This window comes from Cnephaeus nilssonii (assembly GCF_951640355.1).
Source record: "Cnephaeus nilssonii genome assembly, chromosome: 2".
NCBI classification, from domain to species: domain Eukaryota; kingdom Metazoa; phylum Chordata; class Mammalia; order Chiroptera; family Vespertilionidae; genus Cnephaeus; species Cnephaeus nilssonii.
The window spans coordinates 37,385,170-37,408,052 of NC_137073.1; positions in this window are offsets into that span (position 1 = coordinate 37,385,170).

Consider the following 22,883-nt stretch of genomic DNA (forward strand, 5'->3'; position numbering starts at 1 on the left):
TTCTCCCTCATGATTTTTCCCCCATCCTATCCCTTTAGCTGAAATATTTCCTCTCACGTCACTGCCTCCACTCCCACTCGACTCACCTGGCTTAATTCTTCATTCTATTGGCAATGTTGGAGGCCCTGTTTCCATTTTAGGGCTTCAGAGAAACTTTTCCTGACACTGCATTATAGAACAGGTTCTTTTGTGTGACTTCAAAGTATTCCATATTATTCATGCATGGCACTTACTACATTTGTGCCTATGCAGTCATTTGGGACTCCAAGTCATTTAGTCTTGTAGGATCATCCTTCCTTTATTACCTAAAAGTAGAATTTAGTTCTGTCCCGGGGACTATCATCTTAAAGACCCTAACATTTCTCAATGCCTAAACTATGTCACAAATTATGCTGGCTTATAGGAACGGAAAAGGATTCCCTACCACAGAATGAAGAGGTGCGGAGAGGAGCACAAAGACCAAGTCGCCCAGTGCAAAAACCAAGGTGGTGCCAGGACATCATGTGTAAGAAGGACCAGCACAAAAGGGCCAAGGGCAACAGAAGAGTAACTGTGCATGCCTAAAATAACAATCACTCCACACCTCAGCCTATAAATACAGAAGGCTCCTTCACTGTCAGGAAGAAGGTGCTGTAAGAGCATGAGCTCATCCTTCTCCATTCCTTGATTAAAAAATAAAGTTTCTGCTCTGCTTTTGAACTCAGTCTTGTTCTATTGGAGCAAACGACACTGTGCAGAAGGACGTTCATTTTGGTCCCTGGTCAGTAACAGTTCCTACTGCATTCTGTGAAACTTCTCAGGTATATTCTTCTCCATATCTCATGCATGGTCGTATATAAAATATAGGCTATGGAATATCAAAATTGGCTTTGTGGGGCTTGAGGGACCTCACTAATGTTTGCTTTCATAATGAGTAATGTGATTTTATAGATTTTGTGAAATTTGCGAGTTGTAAAATTTATATACAGTAGGTCCTTGGGTAACATCGGAGATCCGATCCTATGGCGCGACGTAACGTGATTTTCACCGTAAGTCAGAACCCACCTACATAAGCACCTACGTCACTCACATGGAGCACACACACAGCAGTAATGAAGTGAAACAGTAAAAAAAAAAAAAAAATTTAAAAGAGAGATAACAATTCCTAACCTTTACTTGTGGTAAATACATAATAGAAAACATGAAGCACATACGTACATACGTCAAAATGACAAAACTTTTTTTTTTTTAATAAATAAATGGGAGATGGCAACATAACCATGAAATGACATACATTGAGTCCGATGTAACCCAAGCACTGCCTGTACTTTGAATTCTGTCATAATATAATGTATGTAAAAATTGATCAAAGAAGATAGGGAGTTGGTTGGTGGGGGAGGATTTTAAGTGTTCACAAATTTGAAATGTCTGATATTTTCCTTTTTATGTAGATACATAGTAAATATAAGTATATGTAGAGAATGCTGCCATGATGACAGACAAATCACACTTCTTTGTTAATGACACCTTAAATAAGAATTTTCAGGCCAAAAAGATCCTTAAAAGAGACAATCATTTGATGGCAAGAGAGACAGAGGCAAACAAAAGCATCATTTAATTAAAGGCACAGAAAGTCATACACTTTTGAAAGACACTGAGATTTGTGACCAACACATGCAATTAAATACCCGAAGAGTGGGTATAATCAAGCCCAAATGAAAGCTGGGTCCATGAGAACGCCAACCTGGAGGGACACACCTTTCATATGCAGTTGAACCAAGTCTAGCACAGTGATAATTGACTACAAGTTTGGGAGACAGATGTCATATGCATCAAGATAGAAAAAAAGTTCAATATTTAAACAAAATTGATTATACTAAGACTAGTGGCCTGGTGCACGAAATTCATGCACGGAGGGGTGTGTGTGTTCCTCAGCCTGGCCTACAGCCTCTCCAATCTGGGACCCCTCTAAGGATGTCCTACTGCCGGTTTACAGGGATCAGGCCTAAACAGGCAGTCAGATATCCCTCTCATAATCTGGGACTTCTGGCTCCAGCCGCTCACCTGCCTGCCTGATTGCCCATAACCACTCTGCCTGCCGGCCTGCTTGCCCCCAACTGCCCCCCGCCGCCAGCCTACTTGCCCCCAAATGCCCCCCCGCCAGCCAGATCACCCCCAACTGCCCCCCATGCCAGCCTGCTCACCCCCAACTGCCTCCCCTGCTGGCCTGCTTACCCCCATCTTCCCTCCCCACTGGCCTGCTCACCCCCAACTGCCCCCCTGCTGGCCTGCTCACTCCAAACTGCCCCCCCCCCCCGCTGTCCTGATCACCTCCAACTGACTCCCACTGACGGCCTGCTCACCCCCAACTGGCCCCCCTGCTGGTGTGCTTACCCCCAACAGCCCCTGCCATCCCATCCTGGCCTGATCACCCCTGGCGACCCAAGGTCCAAGCCCCTCCTTTTTTTCTTTCTTTTTTTTTTTTTTTCAGCGCCTCCTTGAGCAGAGGCCAGGGCTGGCTGGAAGCAAGTATATAGGATTTATTTATCTTCTGTAATTGAAACTTTGTAGCCTTGAGCAGAGGCCAGGGCTGGCCAGGGCAGGAAGCTTGGCTTCCTCCATCGCCAGGGGCAACCCAAGCCTCCTGCTCAGCTCCAGCTCCATGGCTGGCTGCCATCTTGGTTGGGGTAATTTGCATACTTGCTCCTGATTGGCTGGTTGGCATGACTTGTGGGTGTAGCAGAGTGATGGTTAATTTTCATGTTTCTCTTTTATTAGTGTAGATAAGCAACATCAGTAGGTGTTTGAAAATTCTTACTATAATTGGACCCTGATTTGAAAAAGCTAGCTTCATGCTTCAATAGTAAGATTCTTCTCCATTAGCTATATAATAAAAGCCCAGTGACCATTATGGTGGAAAGACCAGAACGACCAGTCAGTATGACGTGCGCTGACCACCAGGGGGCAGATGCTCAATACAAGAGCTGCCCCCTGGTGGTCAGTGCGCTCCCACAGCCAGAGCGCCGCTCAGACAGAAGCCAGGCTCATGAGAGCAGCGGTGGTGGCAGGAGCCTCTCCCACCTCCGTGGCAGCACTAAGGAGTGGCAAGCTGAGCAGTAAGGAGCGAGCAGGTGGGCAGTAAGGAGCGAGCAAGCAGGCAGTAAGGAGTGGTGAGCCAAGCAGTAAGGAGTGAGCAGGTGGGTGGTAAGGAGAAGTGAACCAAGCGGTAAGGAGCAAGCAGGCAGGCAGTAAGGAGGAGCGAGCAGGTGGGTGGTAAGGAACGAGCAGGTGAGTGGTAAGGAGCAAGCAGGTGGGTGGTAAGGAGCGAGCAGGCAGGCGGTTAGGAGCAAGCAGGCGGGCAGTTAGGAGCAAGGGGTCCCAGATTGCGAGAGGGATGTCCAACTGTGGGCCTAAACTGGCAGTCGGACATCCCCCAAGGGGTTCCGAATTGTGAGAGGGCGCAGGCTGGGCTGAGGAACCCTGATCCCCCCTTGCACAAATTTCATGCATTGGGCCTCTAGTCTATATATATAAAAGCCTAAGCGACCGTTATGACTGAACAACCAGAATGACCGGTTGACCGGTCACTATGACACGCACTGACTACCAGGGGGCAGACGCTCAATGCAGGAGCTGCCCCCTGGTGGTCAGTGTGCTCCCACAAGGCAACCTCCCATAGCCAGCCTACCTCTCCTGGTCCCTCCCCGCAGCTGACAAACCTCCCATGGTCCCTCCCCCTGTACGGCAGGTCCCGTCCGGCAGCTGGCAGGCCCCGGCCAGCAGCCCCTGCCAGCAGCCAACAGGCCCTGGCTTGCCTGGCCCAGATCAGGACTGGGCGAAACAGCCCCAATAGGCCCTGATCACTGGCCAGGCCTAGAGACTCCACCTGTGTACAGATTTTGTGCACCGGGCCTCTAGTCTATATAATAAAAGCCCAGCGACCATTATGGTGGAATGACCAGAACGACTGGTCATTATGATGCATAGTGACCACCAGGGGACAAATGCTCAATGCAGGAGCTGCCCTTCAGTGTGCTCCCATAGCTGGAGCATCACTAAACCAGGAGTCGGGCTCACAGCTGGTGAGTGCAGCGACAGTGGCAGGAGCCTCTCCCACCTCCGCAGCAGCGCTAAGGAGTGACAAGCTAAGTGGTAAGGAGTGAGCAGGCGTGTGGTTAGGAGTGAGGGGTCCCAGATTGCAAGAGGGATGTCCGACTGCCAGTTTAGGCCTGATTGGGCCTAAACTGGCAGTTGGACATCCCCCGAGGGGTCCCGGATTGCAACAGGGTGCAGCTTGGGCTGAGTGCCCACACACACATGTATTTCATGCATCGGGCCTCTAGTTCTGTATATAATGTGCTTTAGAATTTCTTACTGGCCAATTTTCCTCCTGAGTATTTTCCAGCATCTCACCATGCTGTTGGAAGTCTCTCTTGCTCTGTCTCCTTTTTTCTCTTGGGTTCCTAAACTGTTATTTCCCCATTGCCTCAGAAAATTCAAAACCTTCCCAACTTTAATATGTCAAGCAAGTTATTTTTAACTCTGGATCTACCTAGCTTATCCCAGCCATGTCTTATGGACACTGTCTTTGACACTCAGAAAAACCATCAAGACAATTTTGTAACTAAGAATAGTTATCTCCCAAAGAGGAACACACTTTCTATCAACATTTATTTATTTTTCTTATTGCTATGATTCTTTTCTTAATGTCTCTTTTCTCTACTAGACTATAAGCTCTGTAAGGGAAGTAACCATATCTGTTTCCTTCTTTTCTGAATCTCTACTTAGTATGGCAAGAATAAAATAATAACCCAATTTATATTTGTTGGATGAATAAATCAACGTGCTGGTATATCTTCTTAGCACAGATTGGAAGGTATTATTGACACTTTCCTGGAGAATCCCCTCTAAACATTTTTTTTACTATATGAGTATTAGTCTGTAATGGCAATGTTCCTTTTGATTGTATAGTGGGAAGATGCTTAGGACTAGATTGAGAATGAGATCATGGCTGGTCTGCAGATCTGAAACTGACTCCTTGAAATCTCCTGTGGCTTTACCCACTTCCTGCATCCTGGGCCAGAGTCAAAGGTAGCAGAACGATAGTAGGAAAGTTAGATAAACTCAGAAGAAGCTCACTTTGAAGTAGAAAGGCCCACAGTAATGTAATAAACCCTCCCAAATAATCGTATGTGCAGTAGTCTTGTCATAGCTAGAGGTCAGAAATAACCAGTCTCGCCGAAACCGGTTTGGCTCAGTGGATAGAGCGTCGGTCTGCGGACTGAAAGGTCCCAGGTTCGATTCCGGTCAAGGGCATGTACATTGGTTGCGGGCACATCCCCGGTGGGGGGTGTGCAGGAGGCAGCTGGTCGATGAATCTCTCTCATCGATGTTTCTAGCTCTCTATCCCTCTCCCTTTCTCTCTGTGAAAAATCAATAAAATATATTTAAAAAAAAAAAGAAATAACTAGTCTCACGGCATTCCATCATAAGCCAGCTTATCATCTACTACAACAAAGCACCCCCAATATGAAAGTTCAGTAGACTTATCTCCATTTTACTTATGAAGAAACAAGGCTCAGGAGTTAAACATACCAAATACCCAGCTGATAACTGGGAGAACCAGAATCTGAGCCCTGACAGGTCTGACTTTTCTCCTTCCACCTCATGCTCTCGATCATGTCTCCATCATGGTCAGAAATATGGGGAGGAACAAATTAATGCATATAAATGAAGGTGCTGATTTTTATTTTAAAACAACATCTATTTGACCAAGGGAAATATCACTATGTTATTTCCTTAAAAGTAGTTTAGGCAGTTTTATTATGAGAGAATTTCTGATCCAAAAGTTTTGTTCATAATCAAATGAATGGGCACAATGTTTGCTAAACTGTCATGTATCCTTGCTGTTTATTGTCATGTTTTGCAAACTAGAACTACAGCTCCTCTGAGATTGTTCCTCATCAAGTATCTTCATAATACTGAAGATACCACGAGTTTAAAATAAAATATGCATTTTTCTTAAATTAGAACACAAAACATGCTTAAAGAATGTCTTTAAGTTTTGGTCTAGACACTTGAACTGAAATACAAGGTTGAAACTATTCTATAAATAATTTTAAAATACAATCATATATATTGTACATATATTTCCTCAATTATCTAAATATTTACGTAAAGTGCTTTTTAAAATATTTACTGTATCTAGAGATTTTCCCAGCTTCCCATTTTATTCATTAGAACAGAAGATGCTTCTTAAAAGTAAACCTTCTTAATAAACATGTTTTTAAACAACAAGTGATTAAAGTACACAAAGTTTTATGTTACTGTATCTGTTTGCATCCATACTGTCACACAAGTTTCTTCCATATTAGAAATTATTTTTCAGGTGTGTTGTTTTTAATTCTGTCCAAGTTTTCTAAGCATATAATTTACCATGTTTCAAATATCACTAATATACCGTAATGATATAAAGTGCTCTATTATTGGCAATTATAGATTAGGTTCAAATATGAAGAACACATTACTTCTAACAAGCCAAATCCTTGTATTTCATTTCATGTGGGCAGTGTTTCCTCTCTTCTGTTTTCACTGGACACTTGCCTGCTTTCACAGTACCACACACCACACATCCTGTTTATTAGTTTAAAGGAGTTTATTTTAACAAGAAGATTTATTTTTATGCTTTTCTCTGTCCACCAAAATGCAATTTACTACTCTTTTTAAACAATTTATTTATTTACTTCATTGGGGTGACATTGGTCAATAAAATTATATAGGTTTCAAGTGTACAATTCTATAATACTATAATTCTATATATTGTATTGTGTGTTCATCACCCTAAATCGTCTCCTTCCATCACCATTTGTCCCTTCTTTAGCCTCTTCTACCTCTGCCCCACCTCCCTTTTCTTCTGGTAATCACCATAGTGTTGTCTGTGTCTATGAGTTTTGGAATTGTGTGTGTGTGTGTGTGTGTGTGTGTGTGTGTGTGTGTGTTTCTTATTCCCTTCACCTTTTTCATCCAACCCTCCCCACCCCACCCCCCGATCTCTTCCCTCTGACAGCTGTCAACCTGTTCTCTGTATCTATGTATGAGCCTGTTTCTATTACATTTGTTAGTTTATTTTGTTCATTAGATTCCTCATATAAGTGAAATCATATGGTACTTGTCTTTCCCTGGCTGGCTTATTGCCCTTAGCATGATAATACCCAGGTCCATCCAGATAGCCACAAAGGGTAAGATTTCCTTATTTTTTTATAGCTGAGTAGTATTCCATTGTGTAAATGTGCCACCGCTATTTTATCCACTCATTTACTGATGGGCACTTGGGCTGACAACTTACTATCTTGTAATAAAAAGTGGTTTTCCCAGTATATCCAATTCACACTGTGCCTCATCTTGTATCATCAATTCAAACAACCATCTTACTTTCCATTATCCATGCTGATTTTCATGAATGTTGCCCAGTAGCAATTTGTCAGTTTGATTTAGAGCTTAAAAATTGTTCAAGCCATTTTTTGAGAATTCAAAATCTTTTTCCAGCCTGGCTGATGTGGCTCAGTTGGCTGAGCGTCGACCTATGAACCAGGAGGTCACAGTTTGATTCCTGGTCAGGGCACATGCCTTGGGGGTTGCAGGTTCAATCCCCAGTGTGGGACATGCAGGAGGCAGCTGATCAATGATTCTCTCTCGTCATTGATCTTTCTCTCTCTCTCTCTTCCTCTCCCTTCCTCTCTGAAATAAATGAAAATATATTTTAAAAAATCTTTTTTCCAATTGTACCTTTTTCATCATTCTCTTCAAAAGAACCTACTTGTATCAAATTCTATTGTAATGTATTAATTTGTCTCCATTGTAGGGACTCTTACTTTAGATTTATGACTCTTAGCAAAGTGGAGGGAACACGTCTCATTTTATGTAATTTCAACATAGTTCCTAGTATGACTATTTGCACAAACTAAATACCGTTACATTGATGTTCTATTTACATAAAGGTTTTATTATTTAGCATTTCTGTAAACTGCTTGCCTGGTTCTCTTAGAGACTCACCAATCCAAACTAAACATGTACTCTATCATTTCTCCTGATGTTACCACTACCAAGTTTTTCTCTCTACTAGTCCTGACATGCCTTGGTGTAAAGAGCACAGAACTAGAAGTGCCAGCCCATGTGACATTGCACATGGTTAATATACCTCCAGGAGTTTAGGGATTATATTTTTTCTCTCCTGGAGCCAATCACACTTTTTGAACAGTGGTATGCAGAAACACATTGGGAACACTGTTAAATTCTTTATCCAAGTGTCTTCATCCTGTCAAATGTTTCACAATAATGATTCCTGGCCCAATGCCATGTCCCCAAGAAGCAAATAATCTTTTTAAATCAAGTTTAAAAGTCCTGTCTTCAGACTCTCAAACTTCTCCCCATTTCATCCTAAAAGAAAAGCTTCATTTGGCCTGCCACATGAAATGTTTGCCTGGGTCCAAATATCATGAACACTAAATTCATTTATATAATGAGCCATATGATGTGAATACTTCTAGAATAGTATGTGGGTCAGTGGGACTAAGCACAAATAGAATAATCAAAACCACAGTTAGTGTGGAATGCTCATTTGGGCTCGTTAGGGAGGCAGTGATGAGAGCTGTAGAGACTATTAGAGTAAATCATGCTGATTCTATTCTGATCCTATAAATGAGCTCTTGCATAGGGCAAAGGAGAATGATACACCCCATTTACCTTAAATGCAAAGGATACACAGGGAAGCAAGAAAACAGGAAATTATTAGCAGAGAATTCTCATACCAAAGTTCCTTCTAGACCACTGGCAAAATATCAAAACTGTCTAAATGTCAGGTTCCTTTTCTGTACAATGGAAATAAAACTAATCCTGCTTCCCTCAAAGTGTTCTTCTGGAGATATCCATATAACACACTTACATAGTTAGTTTTTAGTAAGCAGTCAGATTAAAATCGTTGTTATTCAAGTCTTCATGAGGAGCCCATTCGTATGTAGGTATAGAAACCACTTCAGTTAGGGTGACCAACCATCTGGTTTGTTGGAGATTAAAAAGGTTTCCTGGACATTATGGGGATGTGTTGGGCAAACCAAAAAAGAGTTGGTCACCTTAACTCAGAAAAAAATCACTCTACAATGGAAGTTACAGGCCTTTTTGCCAGTCAAAGTAATATCTCTATGACTTGTATTCTTTGGACTACCTAGCAAAAAAACGAGTTGGAAATGTAATTACTAATGAATACCTCTAGCTGGGAAGAAATAGAAACTAACATATTTACAAAATAGGCTTGAAAATTCCATGTAGGCAGAATCCCTTTTCAATGAAGAGGACTTTTAAGAAAGAGATAGTGACTGATACTTTTTTCTCTACTTATTACAATTTTTCACAATTGTCCTTTTGTTTCATGTTACAGAGTTGTTGCTAAGACAATCCATTCTGAATAGAAGCAGAAATATGATGCTGATGGGGCTGTGATTACTCTGCCACTCAGCCATCTGCAGCATAAAATATTTCATGATTATCTTTGTCCTTTGGGTGGTCATAGGAGTAAAACAACAAAAAAGTCAGCTGCTCTGGATTGTAAGGTGGGAGTGAGAAAAGGAAGTGCTGTGAAAGGCATTTGTCTAAGACTGATCTTTGGGGATATTAGGGGGATTTGTTTTTTGTTTTGTTTTGGTTGTGTTTCATAATACTGTATATTATACATTATTGAAGCATCTGTTAGGATTGTGACATCTTCAAAAGTCAATTTCATGAAAAGATTTGGATATACAATATAAAGAACGTCCTTTTTCTCTGTTCATCAGAATAAAAGGTTTCCTGGTTATTGTCTCTCCAGTCAGCCATCAGCTGCTGGAAAGCCTTCGAATCCCCTACATTCATCCCTGATGTCACCTAAGATATAAACCACAACAGTTACCTCTTAAATGATTTGTGAACAGAACTCACAATGCTGGAAAGAGATTGAGTTCCTTCTTGCAGCTGGCCAAATGCCATTTTACATACCTAAACATATCCTGTTGTCAGACATTGATATGTTGATGAAATTGAAAGTAACTCTTGTACAAAGAATTACCTTCCCAGATGGACATGTGACATTTTCATTTAAAAATATTTAGTAAGTAGCCTTGGCTGGTTTGGCTCAGTGATTAGAGTATCTACCCTTGGATCCAAGGGTCATGGGTTTGATTCCCTGTCAAGGGCATGTACTGTGGTTGCAGGTTCACTCTCCACCCCCAGTCGGGGCACATGTAGGAAGCAACCAGTTGATATGTCTCTCTCACATCGATGTTTCTCCTCTCCTCCTCCCTCCCTTTCACTCTCTAAAAATCAATGGAAAAAAAATATCCTTGGGTGAGGATTAAAAAAATTAGTAAGTAACTTATAGTAATAATTAAAATTATATACTGAACATGTAGCAAATACTAGCCTAATTTCTTTTTACATATTATCTCATTGATTCCTCACAACTACATGGAAGATATTAGAAGCTTTTCCAGACAGATGAAGAAATTGAGGCTCATAAAGTAAAAGTAATTTGCCCAGGTTTTACTGATAGAAATTAGCAGACTCTGGCTTTGAACTCAAATATGACTGTTTCTAACACCACAGTCATACACACACATTACATTTTCCTGCTTACAAGCATTTGTACTAGATACAATCAGACATGAATAAACATGAATAAAACATTGTGTCTCTATAAGAGTAAAATCTTTTAGTAAGGTAAAACATAGTCACAGAAAAAGACTTCTCTTTGGACAAAGAACTTAAACTTATTGAGCCTTAGTATCCTGGCTTATAAAATGGGAATACTATTTCCAATGCATAAGTTTGTTGTTAGGATATAATGAGAATGTATGTAAGTTTCAAAAGATGCTCAATGCCTATAGCAGTGCTATTTGTGCCCTCCGGTCTCGTCATGGGTACTTCTGCATAGTCAGTTCATGCAGCTTCTTCCTGTCACTTCAGTAGATGCTCAAGACTCTTCAGTTTTCTGGCTATGCTGAGAAACACCCTCTGGAAAATTATCTTATGGAAAAGATGGACTATGGCAGAGCAAAGACTCCAGGTGTTGAGTGAATGTCCACCCCCAGAAAAAAGAAGATAGAGGAGTGATAAGTTGGTGAGGTTGTTGACACAAAAGGATCTCACTCACATGAAGACATGGCAGGCACTTGACTGATGACTACTCTGATCCTGAACTCTCCCATGATGCCCCTGTCCTCCATCTTGGCCCCTTCTCCTTACCCCCTGGTCAAGGACCCTGACTCTAAAAAACTGTTCCCAGTTTATGGCCCTAAGCACACAGATTACCTTCTCCCTGTCTTCTGCTTCCATCTTTTTCTGTCACCTGCTCAATCCCATTTACTCTGTACTTTCCCATCTCTTTCCTTTTACTTTCATATAATAGTCCTCAATGGTTCACCAGAAAGGCTTCAATAACTCTTTAAAATATGGGCTCAAATTGTACTCCATTTACCCATTAAGTATAAACCAAATGTCATCTATCTGAAAATTTTCCAAGTTTACAAAAGCAGAAAAAAATAACTTTTTCTCTACTAGGATCCAATAGACTTTTGAGTAAAAATTCATCGAAGTACTTATTACTTTTTAATATAATTATTTGTTTATATGTCCTGGTCCTTAAGAGACTGAGTTCCTTAAGGAATAAACCATTTTACAGTGTCAGCAGGGCCTGCAAGAAAAAAAGCTAGATGTCCTTCTTCTTTTATGGCTTTTTAATTCCTACATGATTGGTCTCAGAGAAAGGGTAGAAATGCAATTAGGAAAGTTAAGAGTCCCAATTGAAAATTTTGTCTATGACTCTCTAGAAAGTAAAAATAAGCAGCAAAAAAATAAATAGGTAAACAAATTATGATTGCCATTTATCCATTCTATAAAATATGACAGTATGGAGCTATTAAGTAGAAAGATATAGATATAGATATATAGAGAGAGAATGTTAAAAGTTACCTTACACCTGGCTGGTGTAACTCAGTGGTTGAGCATCAATCTATGAACCAGGAGGTCACGGTTTGATTCCAGGTCAGGGCACATGCCTGGGTTGCAGGCTCGATTCCCAGAAGGGAGCATGCAGGAGGCAGCTGATCAGTGATTCTCTCTCATCATTGGTATTTCTGTCTCTCTCCCTTCTCCCTTCCTCTCTGAAATCAATAAAAAAAATTTAAATTTTTTTAAAAAGTTATATATTATTATTAAGCGGAAAAAGCAATCACAATAATTTTTGGCAATAACTTTTTAAAATCCAGATAGGATAACAAAGAGACAGGATAACAAAAACATTGGAACATTATAACCTGATGAACAAAAAGATAGATACAGAGGCAGAGAAGCATCGAACAGACTGTCAAATTATAGCGGGAAGGCTGGGGAGGTGTGGGGAGGTAAAAGATCAACTGAAGGACTTGTATGCATGCAAATAAGCATAACCAATGGACGCAAGACACTGGGGGATGAGGGCATGTATGGGAGTGGGGTTGGGGGGCAAGGAAGTTTTATGGACACATGTAATACCTTAGTCAATAAAAAAATTGAAAGAAAAAAGGAATATCTTTCTATGAATGTAAATTAGTTATGGTATAAAAAGAATTTGAGGCATACAATGTATAAAGGTGCAATTTTGTGATGACAACAACTGAAAGGATTTGGTTGGAGCTGTAGAAGAGCAGAGCTTTTGTATGTTATTGAAGTTAAGCTTATGTAATTTTAAAATTAAAGTGTTATAACATTAGGATATTAAATGTAATACCCATTGTAACCACAAAGAAAATAGTTATAATATATACATCAAAAAATGAGAAAGAAATGGAAATGTTTTACTCCAACAAGTCAACTAAACACAAAAGATAGCAATGCAGGAAATGGGCAACAAAAAAGTTATAAGACATATGGAAAACAAAGAGAAAAATGGAAGAATTAAGTCCCTTCTTATCAGTAATTTCTTTAAATATAAATGAATTAAACTCTCCAAACAAAAGTCAGGTATTGACAGAATAGACAAAAAAAAAAAAAGAAAGAAAGAAATAAAAAAGAAATCCAACTATATATCATCTACAAGACTCATCTAGATCCAAAGACACAAAGAAGTTGAAAGTGAAAGGATAGAAAGAGACATTGCATGCAAACAATAACCAAAAGAGAGTAGGAGGGGTTAAACTAATATCAGAGGAAATACATTTTAAATCAGAAAAGGTTACAGAGATGTAGGAGGGCATTACATATTTTAAAAGTTTCAATATTAGCAACTGTAAACATTTACCACAACAAACCATCAAAATATACCAGAAAATTTGATAGAATTAAAGTGAGAAATGGACACTTCCAAAACAAGAGTTGGAGAGTTCAATAACCTCCTCTCAATAATAGATGAAATGATAGACAGAAGATAAAAAGGACCTGAACAATACAATAAACCAACTACATCTATCAGACACATATGGAATACTCTACCCAATAACAACAGAATACACATCCTTCTCAAGAACATCTGGAACATTTTCCATTACAAACCATATGTTAAGTCATAAATTAAGTCTCAATTGATTTTAAAAGACAGATATCATACAAAAACTCTTCTCTAACCATACTGGGATGAAGTTAGAAATCAATAGCAAAAAGAAAAGTGGAAAATATACAAAACTGTAGAAATTAAACAGGGCACTCTATTTATTTAGGTTTATTTATTTATTTTCATTAAATTTATTGGGGTAACATTAGTTAATCACATTATATTAAGTTCAGGTGTATAACTTTATAATACAACATCTGGATATTCCATTGTGTGCTCACCACCCAAAGTCTAGTCTCCTATCACCAGATATTTGACTCCCATTACCCTCTTAATTCTCCCCCCCATATCATCCTTCCCCTCTAGTAACCATCATTCTTTTGTCTGTATCTATGAGCTTGTTTGACTTTTAAACAACTAATAGATCAAAGAAATCACAAAAGAATTAAAAGTACTTAAAACACAACATACTAAAACCTATGTAATGAAGTGAAAGTGATGCTAAGGAAAATTTATAGCTACAAACAAATTAAAAGACAAGAAAAATTCCAAATTAACAACCTAACTTTACAACTTAAGGAACTACAAAGAAGAATAGAAAAGCAAAGCCCAAAGCTAGCTGAAATAAGGAAATAACAATTAAAGCAGAAATAAATAAAATGAAGAATAGAAAAATAATAGAGAAAAATCAATAAAACCAAAAGTTCGTTCATTGAAAAGATCAATAAGCCTTTAGTTAGATGGACTAAGAAAAAAGAAGAAAATATTCCGAATATTAAAATCAGAAATGAAAGTGAGGCCATTACTACTGATTCTATAGAAATAAAAAGCATTAAAAGAATGCAATAAACAACTGTACACCAACAAATTGGGTATCTATATATATAAAAGGCTAATATGCAAAGTATCCCCTCAGGAGTTTGACCAGGAGACGGGGGAGTTCAATCGCTCACTATGACATGCGCTGACCACCATGGGATGGTGCAGAATCAAGGAAGGCCCTGGCCAGCAGCCAGAAGACAGGGAAGGAAGGCCCTGGCTGGCAGCCAGAAGGCTCTGATCGGCCCTGATCACCCGCCAGGCCTAGGACCCTATCCATGCATGAATTTCATGCACCAGGCCTCTAGTTTTAGAATAAGTGGAAAAATTTCTAGAAACACAAAACTTACAAACAATAACCAAAAGAGAGTAGGAGGGGTTAAACTAATATCAGAGAAAATAAACCACAAAGAAATAGAAAATCTAAATAGATATATAATTACTATGGAGATTGAATCAGCAAAGTATCTCACAACAAAGAAACGTCCTGGACCTGGTGGCTTTACTCATGAGTTTTACCAAACACCTGAAGAACTAACACCAATCCTTCTCAAACTTAAAAAGGATATATTAAGAAGGATCACATCCTAACTCATTTTTTGAACCACCATTTCTCTGACATCAAAGCCAAACAAAGATACTATAAGAAAACTACAGAATAACATCTCTAATAAACATTGATGCAAAAATCCTCAAAAAAACAAACAACACAACAAACTAGCAAACTGAATTCATCAGCATATTAAAAGGATTATTCATCATGACCAAGTGACAGTCATACCTAGAATGCAAGGACAGTTCAACATAAATTTGATCAATGTCATATACCACATCAACATGATGAAGGAAAAAAGCCACATGATCATCTCAATTGATGGAGAAAAAACATTTGGCAAAATTCAACACCATTTCATGATTAAAACACCCCAAAAACTAGGAATAAAGAGAAACTACTTCAACAAATATCATACTCAATGGCAAAAGACTGAAAGCTTTTCTTATAAGATCAGAAACAAGGCAAGGATGACCATTTTTGCCACTTCTTTTCAACATAGTACTGGAAGTTCTATCCAGAATAGTAAGACAAGAAGAAGAAATAAAAAGCATCTAAATTGGAAAAGAAAAAGTAAAATTATCTTATATGTAAAATTATCTTATATGTAAAACATCCTAAATATTCATCAAAAAAATTAAATTGTTGGAACAATAAATGAATTCAGTAAAGTAACAGAACCAAAAGTCAATATACCAAAAAAAATCAGTTGCAATTTTTATACACTTCAATGAATAAACCAAAAAGAAAATTAAGAAATCAGTTCTATTAAAAATGGTACTAAAAAGAATACTTACCAATTAACTTAACCAAGGAGGTGAAAGACTTGCAAATAAAAACTACAAAGTACTGCTGAAACAAATTAAAGAAGACATAAATAAATGGAAATATATCCAATGTTCATGGATTGGAAGACTCAATATTGTTAAGATGTTAGCGCTACCCAAAAATTCAATGCAATCCCTATCAAAATCCCAATAAAGTTTTTTTTTCAGAAGTAGAATAACCCATCTTAAAATTCATGTGGAATCTTAAGAGACCTTGAATAGGCAAACAATCTTGAAGAACACCAATTCTGAAAAACTTACATTTTCTTATTTCAAACTTTTTACAAAACTATAGTAATTAAAGCAGTATGGTACTGAAATAATGATGGATATAGAGACCAATGGAATAAAATAGAAAGCCCCAAAATAAACCCTCAGATTTATGGGAAAATGATTTTTGACAAGAATGTCAAATCAATTCAATGGGAAAAGGACAATCTTTTCAACAAATGCTTCTGGGAACACTAACATGATTTTAAAAGACAGATATCATACAAAAGAATGAAGCTAATTCCTTACTTAACACCATATAAAAAACTAGCTAAAAACTGATAAAAGACCCAAATTTAAAACCTAAAGCTATAAAACTCTTAGAAGAAAACAATAATGCAAAGTTGTCATGGAAAATTTAAAACCTAAAGCTATAAAACTCTTAGAAGAAAACATAATGAACAACAATAATACATATTTTATTTTAAGCAAGGCAGATCTCTTTGATGGAAATCCTTCTTCACTATTACCAGCTGAACACTAGGTAGAGGAAAAGATCCATGATTTTCCATGGCTAGTGGTTGTCTCTGTAAGTAGAGAATCTGATAGTTTTGAAATGGGGAAAACAATAATACACAAGGGTATTTATCACCTAAAAGGAAAGAGAGAAGGATGCACACTCAGGGTGCTGGTAAGAACCTGAAAACTGACTGTCCAAGGCAAATTCTGGCAGTCATAAGCAATGTCAATGACCTTCCCCATGTTGCAAAGAAGTGCTATGGTTGGTGTTGTACACATGGTTGTTAAAGCTTTCAGTTGTTTTCAGGTGTTTTTGTTTGTTTGTTTGTTTTCTTATAACCCCTTTTAGCAGTGGTGATCCAGTAGTGACTAATTAGACAACATGATCATAACAACAGTTTATATGTGTCATTCATCAAGCACTAGACTAAAAACTTACATTTCATTATATTGTTTTATTTTTATGGTAGATAAAAGAGGTATAGAGTATTGTTGCTTCCCTTTGCAAAGATGAGGAAATTGAGGTTAACAGATATTAAGTAATTTGCTCTGTTCATAAAACTATTCCAGAGGCAGAACTTGAACATGAAATCCAACATGTTTGATCCAAAACCTGTGCTCTTGACCTCTGTTCTTTACGGCTAGACTCTCCATAAAATAAGGTAAAAGCAACTAAGAATGCAAAAGAATCATACAGTAAGTACTGGAGTGTTTATTAAATAATAATCTGTACTTACTTTGTGCTTAATTATAAAAAAGACAGGTATCAAGTAAATAAAATGGTCCCTTTGAAATTACAAGGCAATTTGGTCTAAAATAACTCCAAAATTTAACAGTCAGTATTAAAAATAAATCAAAATGAACATTCTAATAGGGTTATCTTATGAAGTAATTTTGGCTGGCAACGTAGGCATTGCTCTTATTTTTCCTCAGATATTGGGAACGTGTATTCCATCATCAATAGCTACACAGGATATATGGCAAAAAGATTTGGATGATTCATTAAATGCAAAGCTTTGGCAGCACATATGGGGAAGTGTTTATAAAGCAGTTTGGGAAACAAGACTGCAACAAATTCAGGTTAATATTCTTCCCAGAACCTGCTGGTCCACATCCAGATGGGGTTATAGACAGATACTTCACTTTGGAAATGCTGAAAATGCAGAGCTGTTATACTTTGTTACCTCAGTTTGGTTCTGTTATTTACTTAAAGCAGTAAGCCTAATTCCTTTTTATCAACAGTAGGTCTTTGGGTGGGTAATACTATAACATAGCACATTATCAACAAAATAATAATACATATTTTATTTGAAACTCTGCAACCAATATTTTGAACAGGGAATAAACAGTGCCCATGCTCAGCCCATTAAGAAAATTGCCAGGACAGGGTTACTGACTGAAGAGGTATTAGGTGGAGTTTAAATCGTTTTTATGGGGCAGAGCCTGGACTCTTCACTGGTTCTTGACCAATAACTTTTGCCAAAGAATCAATTTTATTTCATGTCTTTCTTTCAAATTTTACCTCATGTTATATGGGAGATAGTTATTATTTAAATTGTAAAAGCTACTCCAAGTTTTCCAGGAGCTCCTTGTCACCCGCTTTATACTATAGAAGAACCAGCTGAATGTTGGTCGAATTTTATTGGTGAAAAAAAGAAAAGGAAAAAAAAATTGCTTTTCTAGGTCATTGGGGTCAAGAGAATTTGGGGACAATGAGGAATCTCCAGATCTAGCAGGCAGACCAGTTCTGCTTAACCTTGTTAACTCCTCTTAGTCTGCCCTCTGACCCAGGCTGGCCCAAATCAGTTACAGCCAAGTCTGAAGACTGTTAGGTGATGCCTCCTTTAGTCAGCAACCAGCAGGAGCACTGGCGACCAGCCACACCAGCTTACTTTGGCAGTGATGAAGGATCTGCTCATGGGACTAAACATCACTCACAAAATTTTTGGAAGGGAGAGCGGTTTCTTCTGGCCGCCCAAGGTGGCTGCCATGGAAGGTAGAGGACATTTCTGGGAAAGCCGTTTGCCCCACTGCCCTTCTAGAATTGGAGGCCACTCTGGTTCCAGTCTCGTTAGGATTGTGGTCAGAAACCACCATTGCTGTTATCAAGTAAGCTATGCATGTGCAGAGGGCTACTTTCCATCAACTTCCTGGGAAGGACTCTGACCCTGTGAGTCATATACAATCAAGAACAATGAAGAGATGAATCTAAATGCGAAGGAGGCGCCAAGGACATAGGATCTTGGAAAGGCAACTTCAAAGTCACCCACCACAACCTAGTTATTGAGTTCTTCTTAGCTGGGACCAACCTTTGTGCTAAAGTGCTTTGTATCAATTATTTAACTAAAGCCTTACAATAACCCTAAAATACAGGAATTATGAGCCCCATTTGACAGCCCCTTTGGTCATGTGTTACAAGTTAGCAAGCTTTTGAAAAACAGCTTGACTCAAATCTGGCTGTTGAGATCGCTCCTCTGTTAACCAAAATTCTGTTTGCTGGAGTCCCTCACAGACATCTCAGGATTTCCAGGAGCACAGTTCCTGTGTGAGCCAGCTGGCCCCAGAGGCGGCCAACATTCTTTGGGCTGCACACCCGTGATGGGAAGCTGGAGTCCAGCCCTCTGCACAGCTGGCTTATGAGCAAACCTCTATTTTCCCCCTGGAACTCCTTCTGTCTGCAGGTTTATGATGCTCAGGCTTTTTGTTAAATCTGGCTGGACTGTAAATGAGAATAATACTTTGCACTTCTAAAAGTCCTGTTATTTAAAAGTTTTAAAGGACTTTACAAATTATGTCAACAAACCACCATCTCCCCCTAGTACAGATATTTTAACCATTTTGTAAAACAGTAATCAGCCATGCAGATTTAGTCATTTGTTTGAGGGTTTCCGTAATCAATCAATTAACAAATGGAGCATTGATGGCCTTTTACTGAGGGAGTTGATGGAAGAACCACTTATTTCTGGACCTTATGCAAGCTTTAACAAAGTAATGTTTCCCTTGCTTACCACATCAAAATCTATGACTCTTTTGTGGTACTATCTAAACTCTATCCGCTTTTCATGCTGATTAAATAACTTGCATTGGGAGCAGGGAAGACAGCAATAGCTGTACACTAACCTTCCATTCTTATTGTTGAATGAAAATGAATATATTAGTCTAATTTTATGTTCACATGAGTCAGTGATCTATACATGAAAACTTGGTCTTCACAATGGACTCCCAGAGTGTTAGGAAACAGACCCTGAAGCTAACTGCCCTGAGTTTAAATCTCAACTCCCTCACTTACCATCTTTGTGTCTTGGACAAGTTACTCAACTTCTCTATGCCTCAGTTTCCCCTCCCATAAGTGGGGGGAATAAGAAAATTCCTACCTTATAGGTTTGTTGTTGAGGACCAAATGAGTTAATGTATAAAAATTGCTTAGAACAGCACTGGCATATAGCAAGCTATATAAGTGTTGGCTACTATTATAATAATGAATACTAATGTCATAAATCTATACATGAAGTAAACCATACTGCACCTTCAGTACTCTTGGTTCTCTTTCCACGTGGTTCCAAGAAAGCATTTTATTTCCATGTGGGTATTCTCATTTACAACTGAACCACGGGAGAAAAATCACTCATTCAAGTGAATAAATGCGTACTCTTATGTTATCTGTATAGATTATCTTCAAAATTAAGATGTGAATTTACCTTCTTCAGAAAATGTTGTGATTCACCATAGTTTAATATTCAATTTAAATAAATTTATTAATCTTCATTTGAGCTTGATGAATCTTACCTCATTTCCCATGTTTATTTTTCCTGTTAAAATACCTTTTCCAATTTCCCAGACATCTCTTCCTTATATTTTCACAATTTTAAACCAGCATTTCAATTTCTCTTCTCAGAGCTCACCACTTTATGTTACCATCAACACTGCATTCTCTCTTGATTCATCACAGCCTCAGATTCAATCATCTTTCTCCCTTTTCTTATCTGGCCTAACAACCCCACTTCCTTTCCCCTTCATAGTGTCTGGCTCCTTTCCACTGGATTCCAGTCCTTCTTTGTTTCTTTACCAGGAAGTTTCTCCCCTGAGAACTTTGACATAAATCCCTAAAATGTAATTTCTATTAGTGATGATTCTACATATCCCCCCCATCTCATAAGCCCCTGAGGAAAAAATGCCCTCATCTTGGCTTCTATTGGATGTGTAACACTCTGAGACCATCTAAGGGAAAACTGACATTTTAAGAACAATCCAACCAACAGCATAGCTCTTCTACTATCCTAAATACAGCACTGGGAATACTTCCATTTGGACCATATAAATCCCAATCTTTAATGAGGAGTTTCCTTACTCATTTCAAATAGACACAGACATGTACAGTAAATTCCTCAGAATAAATGTGACTGACAGATAAATAGTACCCAAGAGGATGAACAAAAAAACCCCATGGCCTCGACATATTCTGGCCAACTTTTTCTGAAAAGTTCTAGAGCCATCAATGGGTCAGCACGGTTAGCATAGCAGGCTGCCAGAGAACCAGATGTTGCTATTGGAAATACATCAGCAACACCTCGTGCACACAGCCATGGGTCTACAGAGGAGAGACTAGATGGCAAATACACTTTTACCCCTTTATTATACTCATTCAAATGGCAGTTGCTGGAAAATATTGTCATGCTGGACTCTTTTTTTCTCTTTAAAGTACCCGCATTCGACAATGAAGATTAGAAATAAAGAGATGTTAAATTCTTGATAAAGTCAGAGAGAAAGAGACTGAGGCAGAAAGAGACCAACTTTCACTATGTAAGGAACATGCTTTTAGTTCCCTCATAGAATGAAATACATCGTGTTCCATATTTGAGTTCAGTAACGATGCAGAGCCAATGCAGCTTTAGTCTCCATTGGGAACGTTTTCCTTGGCATCAGTCTGCACATTTTGGATTAAACACTGTTCTCTCTGAACTGACAAAGAACTTAGGTCATGTCTTTTTTGTAAGAACTTTACAAATATATTGGCAATGAAGCTAATCACACTTCAAAAGTTCTCTTTTCTATAGTTATCACAAAACAATCAACATTATAACAGAATTGGAAAGAACACCTTTGTGTTAAGGTTTCCCTTACCCACTGTTAAGGTACATCCATCTGTTGAAACCATTTACTGGTACTTGGAAATACAAACGAGCATTTTATAACATTTATTTAAGAAAGATGATGTGTCTGCCTCATAACACAAAGAAATTTGTCTCAAAGAGAAACTGTGCTGTGAAATTAGGTACTGGGACAGCATAAATAGCAGTGAATTTTCCTTATTGATGGCAGTGGTCTCTTTTCACCTTCGTCAATTTGCCTCCATATCAGGTCTCTTCTTTCTATCGTTTTGGAATGGAAATCCCTATAGATAATTGGAAGTGTCACTGAAAAGGAACATTCTCCTCAGCACCATCCCTACCACCCTCATGTTGATTATGACCACTATCACTACCTGCAGCACCCTCACTACAACTGTGTCCACCATCATCATTATGAGGCAACACACATCCTCACCACCACCACACACCACTACTATTATTACCACCAGCACCAACATAACTATCACCACCTACACCTTCACCACCACCATCACCACCACCACCACCACCACCACCACCACCACCACCACCACATACCACTACCATTATCACCACCAGCACCATCCTCACTATCACTACCTAAACCTTCACCACCACCACCACCACCACCACCACCACCACCACCACCACCACCACACATCACTACCATTATTACAACCAGCACCATCCTTACTATCACCACCTACAACTTCACAGCCATCACCACTCCTGCTACTACCAATATCCTCTAAAATCTACCCCATCATTAACATCACTACCCTTGTATCAGCACTGTCACCATTGCCACCACAACTTCTACCCTTCCTACCACCATCACTCCCAAACATTTTTCAGGACTTTTTCTCCTTTTCATTTTATTTTATAGATATGTAATGTGCTTCTAATGCCTAATTCCAATTCTATTTTCTATAACAATCCATCCCAGCCAGAAATGACCGACTTTCTATATTGCCCTTAGTTGTTTTGTGTAGTGTTATGATATTACAAGCTCTTGGATATTTTTCTTCACATATTTTTTCTCTCATAATCCCTTCAGAGCATGAGTTCCTTGTTCATAATAGGCACTCTACAAGAAGGTGATAAAAATTAAATGACTGAAATAGAAAAAAAAGCCTATGTTTCTCTTTCATTTTCTATCCCCTGTTAGAATGTCTAAAAGCAATAAAATGATGAGGCTTTTGGCAATCAGAGGAAAACCAGGGATAGGATTATACAAACACTAGGACTTTATCCATCAAATAACCAAGACTAGGTTGTATTTATTTATATAACTTCTGACTCCCCTACTATTCAAT